This window comes from Protobothrops mucrosquamatus, unplaced genomic scaffold (genome assembly GCF_001527695.2).
Source record: "Protobothrops mucrosquamatus isolate PMUCROS unplaced genomic scaffold, P.Mucros_1.0 scaffold2562, whole genome shotgun sequence".
NCBI classification, from domain to species: domain Eukaryota; kingdom Metazoa; phylum Chordata; class Lepidosauria; order Squamata; family Viperidae; genus Protobothrops; species Protobothrops mucrosquamatus.
This window is the reverse complement of record NW_015388621.1, coordinates 39,615-49,338: the sequence shown is the minus strand read 5'-3', so window position 1 is coordinate 49,338 and position 9,724 is coordinate 39,615. Positions and strand designations below refer to the sequence as shown.

Below are 9,724 nucleotides of genomic sequence, written 5' to 3'. Positions count from 1 at the left end.
TTAATGGAGTTGGACACTGGGTCCGCTCTCTCAATTATTTTGATTAACACATTTAAAAGGATTTGTAGTAGTAGCGGCCTTCGAGTTAAACTCAGGCCATCGAATCTAATACTTACAGATTTTCAGAATTCTATGGTGTGTGTTAAGGGGGAGGCCACCCTTAGGGTACAGCATAAGGATTTTGAAGGTCTCCTAGATGTGGTGGTAGTTGGGGGTGAACGTACGAGTCTTATTGGACTCGATTGGTTCGAGGCTATGGGAATCCAGGTAACTGGGCTGCACCATTTGCAAACATTGAGCCTTGCAGAAGTCTGCAAGGAGTTTGCAGATGTGTTTAGTTCAGAGCTAGGATCCTACAAGGGGCCCCCCATTGCACTACGGTTGGACCCAACTATCACGCCCATCAGGGTTAAGCCTAGAAGGGTACCTTTTGCCCTCAAAGGTAAAATAGATGCTGAACTGGACAAATTGCTCCAGCAGGGCATCTTAGAACCTGTGGATTCTAGTCCATGGGAAACCCCCATAGTAACGCCTCTAAAGGCTAATGGGGAAATACGTATATGTGCAGATTACAAGTGTACACTGAATAAGGCGTTGCAACAGCACGCTTATCCAGTGCCTGTTGTAAGCCACATTCTGGCCTCCCTCAAGGGGGGGCGCATCTTTGCGAAACTTGACCTGGCACAGGCCTATCAACAGTTACCTGTTGATGAGGCAGCTGCAGAGGCCCAGACTATTGTAACTCACAGGGGGGCCTTCAAGGTCAAGGATTTGCAATTTGGGGTAAATGTAGCCCTTGGCATATTCCAAAGTGTAATGGAGAGCACACTTAGAGGTATTCCTGGGGTCTGCCCCTACTTCGATGACGTCCTCATTGCTGGGGAGTCATCTCAAAATTTAGCAGAAAGGTTAAGGGCTGTCTTGCTTCGTTTCCGAAAAGCAGGCCTTAAATTAAAGCAGGATAAATGTAAGATAGGAGTCACTTCAACTGACTTCTTGGGCTTCAGGATTGATGCCCAAGGTATTCACCCTGCTGAAGACAAACTGCAAGCTATTCAGCAGGCCCCAAGTCCAAAGTCCAAGAGTGAGCTACAAGCCTTCTTGGGACTCTTGAATTTTTACCATGCATTTCTCCCACATAAGACTGTTGTGGCAGAACCATTACACAGGCTCTTAGACAAACAAGCTCCATGGCAGTGGACTAAAGTCCATGACAGGAGTTTCAATGAGGTTAAGGCCTTGCTCACTTCCAATGCTGTTTTAGCACATTTCAATGAGCAACTGCCTATTTGCATTGCATGCGATGCATCTCCTTATGGAGTGGGAGCAGTACTTAGTCGTCTGAAGGCTGATGGGACACAGGTCCCTGTGGCCTATTATTCAAGGACTCTGTCATCTGCAGAGCGGAATTATGCTCAGATTGACAGAGAAGCCTTGGCCATAGTGGCTGGCATTAAGAAATTCCATGATTTCTTATATGGCCGCCACTTCACGGTCTATACAGACCATAAGCCTCTGCTGGGGTTGTTTACAACCAACAAATAGACACCTCATATCATTTCTCCTCGTATGCTGAGATGGTCCATTTTCCTGTCAGCATATGACTACACTTTAGTTCACAAACCTGGTAAAGAGATGGACCATGCAGATGGCCTAAGCAGATTACCTCTGAAACAGGTAGAGACAGACCCTGCTCCTGCCATTAATGTTCTTTCTATTCAAGAGTTGCCTGAATCTCCCCTCAATGCTAGGGATGTGGCTGCAGAGACTGCCACTGATCACACGCTTGCACGCGTGCTGACATGGGTATTGTCAGGATGGCCTGATACGTGTCCAGATGTGACATTTCAAAGTTTCTGGCAAAGGAGAAACACACTGTCTACCTTTAATGGGTGCCTATTATGGGGGAGTAGAGTAGTTATCCCTGCCTCACTGAGGTCTAGGGTCTTGTCCTCTCTGCATGAGGGACATCCAGGCATAGTGCGCATGAAAGCGCTTGCGCGCAGCCATCTTTGGTGGCCAGGGCTTGATAAAGCTATCGAAGCTCAGTTGCACGGGTGCCAAGTGTGCCAACAATCATGGCCTGAAATGCCTCAGGCCCCAGTACACAGGTGGGAGGAGACGCACACCCCTTGGTCAAGGGTACATTTAGATTATTCTGGGCCCTTCCAGGGGCAATTCTTCCTTATCCTTGTGGATAGCCATTCCAAGTGGCTAGAGGTTGTACCTGTCTCCTCCACTACTACTGGCAGGACCATCCAGGTGTTAAGAGGAATTTTTGCAACCCATGGCCTTCCAAATGTGCTTGTCTCTGACAATGGTCCTCAATTTACATCTTCTGAGTTCCAGGCTTTCCTTCAGGCCAACCTGATCCAGCATGCAATGTCAGCTCCCTTTCACCCTTCCACCAACGGGCAAGCGGAGAGAATGGTGCGCACCACCAAAGACGCACTCAAAAGACTAACATACGGCAGCTGGCATCACAGATTAGCAGATTTCCTTCTTGCACATCGCACCACACCTTGCACTGCCACCAGAAAGAGCCCAGCTGAATTGCGCTGGGGTCGCCGCCTCATTACTAAGTTGGATAGACTGCACCCTGACTGGGTGGCTTCACAGGTGTCACAGCCATGGGCACCTAGGAGACTTCAGGTGGACGATCCGGTCTGGGCTAGGAACTATGGTCCTGGACACCTCTGGGTTCCTGCTGTCATCTGTAAGATCTCTGGACCTCTATCATATGAAGTGACCTTGGGTGATGGCCGTGTCCTAAGGCGTCACATCGATCAACTGCGATGGCGGTTGTCCCATGATGGTTCCACCCCTGCCTCCGCTCTCAGGGGGGAGGGGGCCCAGGCGCCAGATCGCACTTCAGGTCAACATCTGGAGACCCGGCCTCATTGCTCCTGGGAATTACCGCAGGACGCTAGGGATTTCCCAGGGGTGGAGCAAGGGCATCCTCACGGTTCAGCTATTTATTTTTTTTAAAAAAACAAATTTTTATTAATTTTTTAAAATAAACAGAAATACAATTATGGCATACAATAATAATAATAATAAAAACAAAAACAAACTAAAAAACCTCCTATTACATTATATCTCACTACCATTCTAGTATACCAAAATACATAAGAAATCCCTTTCCCCCCATCCCCCCCCGGACTTCCCAGAACTAAATACAGGAGTAAATAAACAACCCCCATCTAACTAAAACAATCCAATTATAATACATACCAATATTAATTTATTTTAACTCCAAAACTCAAAATATAATTATCCATCTTCCCCATATCCAAGTATCTAAAAATTAAACTTTACCATTTCTACAAAAATAAAAAGTTAACTACTAATCTTACTACTATTAATCATCCAAATATCTTAAAACCCATTAAAAACCATCTTTAACTTCCTCTAAAACAATATAAGTCCTTTAGAATAATACAATTATATATCATTAATCATTTAAACTCTTTTTTGATCTCAAGTACATATCTTTTAATCTTACTACTATTAATCATCCAAATATCTTAAAACCCATTAAAAACATCTTTAAATTCCTCTAAGACAATATAAGTCCTTTAGAATAATACAATTATATATCATTAATCATTTAAACTCTTTTTGATCTCAAATACATATCTTTTAAGTGAAATTTTCTTTCTTTTTTACAACAAATTTTAATAATATAACCATCTACTCTCTTCTTTATCAAATACTTCAATCCTTTAAATCTTATTAATTCAAATAATGTATATCCAAAAAATCAATTCCAAATCAAGAAATTTTAAAAATATAAAACTTTCAAAACATTCATATAAAATTATCATCAAGAAATTCTTCCATAGCCAATCCTTGCTTCCATTCTTTTTTTTTCATTGCTGATCAACCTTCAAAGCCAGTGAATCTTCCGCCTTTTTCATTAACAATTTGTAACATGTTCGAAATTTCTGCTGATAATAAACCTATGTGATTCCATTATAGCAAGATCTTCTGAAAACACAAGCAGCAACATCTCCAGCTGGTTTTCTCTGACGCACGACCCATTTCTATAAGCTTTTTTTTCAAAATTTCATCAGGGAGGTACACCAGGACCATGACCGAATCTATTACAGCTTCCTTTCCCAGCTTTTCATGCTTATCCTTTTCATGATCTCTACCTTCAAAGCCAGTGAATCTTCCACCTTTTTCATTAACAGTTTGTAGCGTGTTCGAAATTTCTGCAGATAATAAACCTGTATGATTCCATTATAACAAGATCTTCTAAAAACAAAAGCAGCAACATCTCCAGCTGGTTTTCTCTGACGCACGACCCATTTCTATAAGCTTTTTTTTCAAAATTTCATCAGGGAGGTACACCAGGACCATAACCGGATCTATTACAGCTTCCTTTCCCAGCTTTTCATGCTTATCATTTTCATGATCTCTACCATATAAATATCATTGTAAGTTATTTCCATAATATCTTCTTCAACATCTTCACATAACTTATCCACCCATTGCTCTGTACAATCTGAAACTATAAAACTCATTTAACCAGCAAAAAAGCATGGATTTTTTTTTCTTTCTTTCTTTCACAATTCCGCAGCCATTTTAAAGCCATTCTTCAAACTTCTTTGAAAAACACTTCAGTAATCCATAAAAATCCATAAAAATAATAAGTATCACCAACAAATAGACATTGCAAATTCTTTGCAACTAAAACTTTCCAAAAACCGAAAAAAAACCACAATGTATCTCTATCCAGTTAGTAACCAGAAGAGAGTGAAAGTAAAAAGCGAAAGTTTTTTATCAGCTCCAAAGAAATGGCAATTCCGCAGCCATCTTCTTCTCGCTTTAAGTCCCCACCAAAAAGGAAGATGTTAGTATATTCTCAAAATCAAAATTCCACATAAGCCAAAACTACTCCAAACCTCCTGCTTAGTTCCATCTGCTTGTAATTTAAATCCAAGTAGCTTTCAGTAGCAGAGGTGGGCGCTGCATCTGGCTTTGCTCCAAATAGATAGGAGCGAAGGCGTCCTGGGGCGCAGAGAACATCCAGACTTCGGCTGAGCTCTCACCACCCAACCCCAATCAAAGAAAAAACGGGGTAAGAGGGAGCTCTAAGCCTATTCGGACTGCTCACCCCCCCCTCTTCGCCCGAGGGACGGGGTTCCTAGCCGAGAGACAGCTGTTGCACGCTGTCTCTTCAGGCTTTGATGCGCTCCCAGGTGGGCGGCTAACAAAAGCCGCCATTGGTGCAGCCTAACACCACCGGAAGTCCCTCACGGTTCAGCTATTGTGCCAAACAGGGAGTCATGCATATCAGCAAGAGCTCCAAATAGGAATTCACCTGAGGAGGGGTTTGCCATAGAGGCGGCTCCTGACTCTGGCACCACGGCCACAGGGGACTGGAACTATTGGGGCACTCCTGCAACGCAGGTCACGTCCGAGACTGGTTGCGGGCTCGAGGGACTAATTTCCCTAGAGCCATCCAGGGTAGTTGGGGAACCCTCAGCCAATTCAGAAGGTTGGGGAATTCCAGCTGCTCTAACGGAGCCTGGAAAGAGCTCTGGCAATTTCGCCAGTACGCCTCACCAGGGGTCACCTGCAAAACATGTGCATAAAAGTCCTGGTCTAGCAAGCTCACCAGACGGGCCGGTAGGCCAGGCGCCCTTAAGTACAAGTCCTGGTCTGCCTAGCCGAGCAGGTGAGCTGACAAGCCAGGCCCCCTCCCTAACCTTGCGTAGGTCACAACGGGCTAAGGCCCCTCCTAAGCATCTAGGCAATTATGTGAGGTTCCTGTCAGTACAAGGGACCTTACAAGTCTAGGTCGTGGAGATGGACCTATGTTGGGTAAAAGATAGACACGCGGTCCACATTAGAGAGTGGTTGGTTAGCTAACCCTATTAGTATAGAAGGGTGTTTGTATGGAGTAGAATATTATTTCTTTTATTTTATTATTATTGTAAAGAAAATTGGAATTGTGTGTGTTCTATCTAGGGGGGAGGGGTGTTGTGTCCTGAGCCTGTTGAGGAAACTCAGCAGGCCCAGAAAGGTTGCAAATGGTCCAGGGCATTGTAAAAGCTGCCCGGGACCAGACAGAGCGGCGCCAGCCTTGTGCGCATGCGCAAGGCGCGAAAATGCTGAGTTCCTATTGGTTAGCACTGTCTGGGTTCCTGACCCTATAAAAGGCCTGCGTGCCTTTTTGGCTTTGCTTGGAGTTGGAGTGAGAGAAATAAAGAGCTATTGTTTCCACCATGCGTCATCGTCAATTGCTTGCAAACCAAAAACACAACAAAAAATGTTTACACAAGATTCTATGGTTAAAAGGGAAGAGAAATGAAAGTGTGAATTTAGAATTTCTGTATAAATTCTGCTATATTTTATAAACGTTATTGTAACACTGCTGATCAAATAAATGACGCACAGCTGTCTAAAATTTCCATAAACACCATTAAAAATCCAAAGTTGATATGATACTGAATCTTAAGTCCTCAAAAAGTTCAAAAAGACAGTTTCAACATGTACAGCACAAAACAGCGGACATCCTTAAAATATCAATGGCTGGTCCAAGGTGAAGACAAAGTTACAGGTAAGCATTCATTTCACTGGTTTTGTTGTGCAGGAAAACTATTTCTTGGCAAGGACTGAAAGCTCAGCCTAGGTCCCTAGGACATTTCAGATGTCTTCTTCTTCTTCTTCTTCTTCTTCTTCTTCTTCTTCTTCTTCTTCTTCTTCTTCTTCTTCTTCTTCTTCTTCTTTCTTCTTCTTCTTCTTCTTCTATCTTGAGAAGATCCTGTCTGGTTGATTGCAATGGCAGAGGCAGCAGCAAGCTGGAGTTGTTGAGCAGCTTATTGCATTTGAAGTCATTCTTGCTGAGCCAGCTCTGCCTGCTGTTGTCTAGCTTTTGCAAATAACTCTTGTTGCTGCCTTAGGAGTTCTTCTTCAGGAATGCCACTGTTTTCCAAATGGGAATTAGCCTTTCTTCTTTTTAATGCTACAGTTTTGCATTCTTGTAAGACTTCTTTTACCTTACTGATATAGGAGCCAAATCCCAAACTTTCTAATGCTTGGATAACATGCTCGGGCGAGATGGTTTTCTTCTCTGATGTTGCAAATCTCGTTAGTTTTAGAGATGAGGTGGATGAACTCGGTGCAGCAGTTCACAACCAGCTCCTGAGCATCGTTGGCCATTCGCATATTTGGCAATGTCTCCTTGATCATCTTATTGATCGCCACCCGTTGGATGATCAAATCGTCATTGTTGCCGGAAGAAGAAGCCATTCTGGATCAATTGGATGGACTCAGTAAATAAACACCAACTTTACCAGATTCAGGAGGTGGCCGGAATGACCCAGGAAATGAAATGGGAAGCCACAAGACACCGGGACGAAGGGACGGCTGCAGTGATACATGTCTGAATGTCTGTAAATGTATTCATATGTGAGAAGTCAATAGTGAAATATGTTAGATTTCTACAACTGAAGTTGAAGTTATGTTTATTGGAATCATTGGACTAATCCAAAAGAAGTTTGTGATTTTCTAAAGATTACATTAATTTGTCATAACTGAAAGCATTTTCAATAGCAAATCAGTACAGAAGGGAGGAGGACCATTCTATTCCAATGTTGAATGAAAAATCTTCATCAGGGTCCAGTCCAAGCCGGGAATAAACAACATGGAGATTGCTTTAGAAAGAAGGCTGTAGTTTATTGAAGAGGAGAGCCAGACAGAAAGATGGCTCTGGAAAAAGAGTGACCACATGGAGCAGAGTAGTGGGCTTTTATACCTTCTGGGGCTCTTGAGGTTGTTTCCTGTTCCTGTTTGAGGCTTTGTATTTCCTGTGTCATATGTACTTTGACCTGAGTCTGAGTGTGCCTTTCTGATATTCTGATGGTGGTGGGTTAATCCTATTATGTCCCAAAGGTCATATCCTGCTTCCCTGGGGCTATGGCTGACAACTGTTGGATTTTTGGTGTGAGGGATTGTTGATTCTAGGGATCTTTCTTTCTAATCCCAGCTTCTTGACTCCAATCTTTCTGACAAGATTATCACATCTCCATTTAGAATAGAATAGAATATAATAGAATATAATAGAATAGAATAGAATAGAATAGAATAGAATAGAATAGAATAGAATAGAATAGAATAGAAGCTGGAAGGGACCTGATCAAGCAGGAGAACCTACACCATCTCAGACAGGTGAATGTCCAGTCTCCTCTTAAAAATCTCCAGTGATGGAGCGCCCATGATTTCTGGGGGTAAGCTGTTCCATTGGTTGATTGTCCTCACTGTCAGGAAGTTTCTCCTTAGTTCCAGGTTGCTTCTCTCTTTGATCAGTTTCCAACCATTGCTTCTCGTCCTGCCCTCTGGTGCTTTGGTGAACAACCCGGCTCCCTCTGCCCTGTGGCAGCTCCTCAGATACTGGAACACCGCTATCATGTCCCCCTTATTTCTTCTTTTCTTTAGACTAGCCAAACCCAAGTCCCATAGCCATTCTTTGTATGTTTTAATCTCCAGGCCTTTGATCATCTCAGTTGCTCTTCTCTGAAATTTTTCCAAACTTTCAACATCTTTTTTGTGATATGGTGACCAAACTTGGCTGCAATATTCCAGGAGTGGTCTTACTAGGGTTTTATAAAGCGGTAATAATATTTTGTATGATCTTGATTCTATGCCTCCGTTTATACAATCCAGGATTCTATTAGCTTTTTGGGTTGCTGCTGCACACTGCTGGCTCATCAAGTGATCGTCCACTAGGATTCCAAGGTCCCTCTCACAGTTACCGTTTTTAAGCCAGGTCTCGCCCAATCTGTATTTGTACCTTTGGTTTTTCCTGCATAAATGTAAGTCTTTTCTTTTTTCCACATTGAAACTCATTTTCTTGGATAGGGCCCATTATTCAAGTTTGTCAAGATCTTTTTGGATCCTGAGTTTGTCTTCTGGGGTGTTGGCTACTCCTGTCAGTTTGGTGTCATCTGCAGATTTGATGAGTTCCCCTTCAATTCCCTCATCTAAGATATTGAAGAGTACTGGGCCTAAAATGGAACTTTGTGGTACCCCACTGCTTATTTCTCTCCATGTGAATGTAGTGTCATTGAGGACTACTTGTTGAGTACGGGTTGTTAGCCAGTTACAGATCCATTTGATGGTGAGGTTGTGTATTCCACTTTTTCCTAGCTTACCAAGGAGTAGGTTGTAGTCTACCTTGTCAAATGCCTTACTGAAATCTAAGTATACTATGTCCACTGCATTTCGCTGATCTACTAGTTTAGTCACTTTATCGAAGAATGAGATGAGATTGGTTTGGCATGATCTGTTTTTAACAAACCCGTGTTGGCTACTAGTTATGACTTTGTTTGTTTCTAGTTGTTTGCAGATCTGTTTTTTGATTATCTAATCATTTCTGTGGACCTGGTTTCTCTCTGAGGCAGAAAGACTTGGGGTTGGTTGGTTTCTGCCTTTAAAATCCTTTGGGGAAATATATTCTGCCTTTTTAATATTTCCCCAAATATTTCTTTCTCTGGATTCTTCCCACAATCCCCCCTTTGTGCCATAAACATGTGAGTGACACACTTTTACTGGCACAAGATTAAAATTGTTCTGGTCAGGGAGACTTGATGGGCGCTTCTATGGGTGCTCCAGGTGTGGAGAAAACAAGCTTTTAAAATGTTAATATTTTTTTTTTTGTGATTTTATTAGATTTATACCCCGCCCTTCTCCTGGCGGACCCAGGGCGGCTTAC

At 42.7% G+C, this 9,724-nt stretch overlaps 1 pseudogene; it reads right to left on the bottom strand.

Moving 5' to 3' along the window:
• Positions 1–6,657: 6,657 nt before the first annotated feature.
• Positions 6,658–7,263, bottom strand: LOC107295911 (annotated as a pseudogene).
• Positions 7,264–9,724: the final 2,461 nt, after the last annotated feature.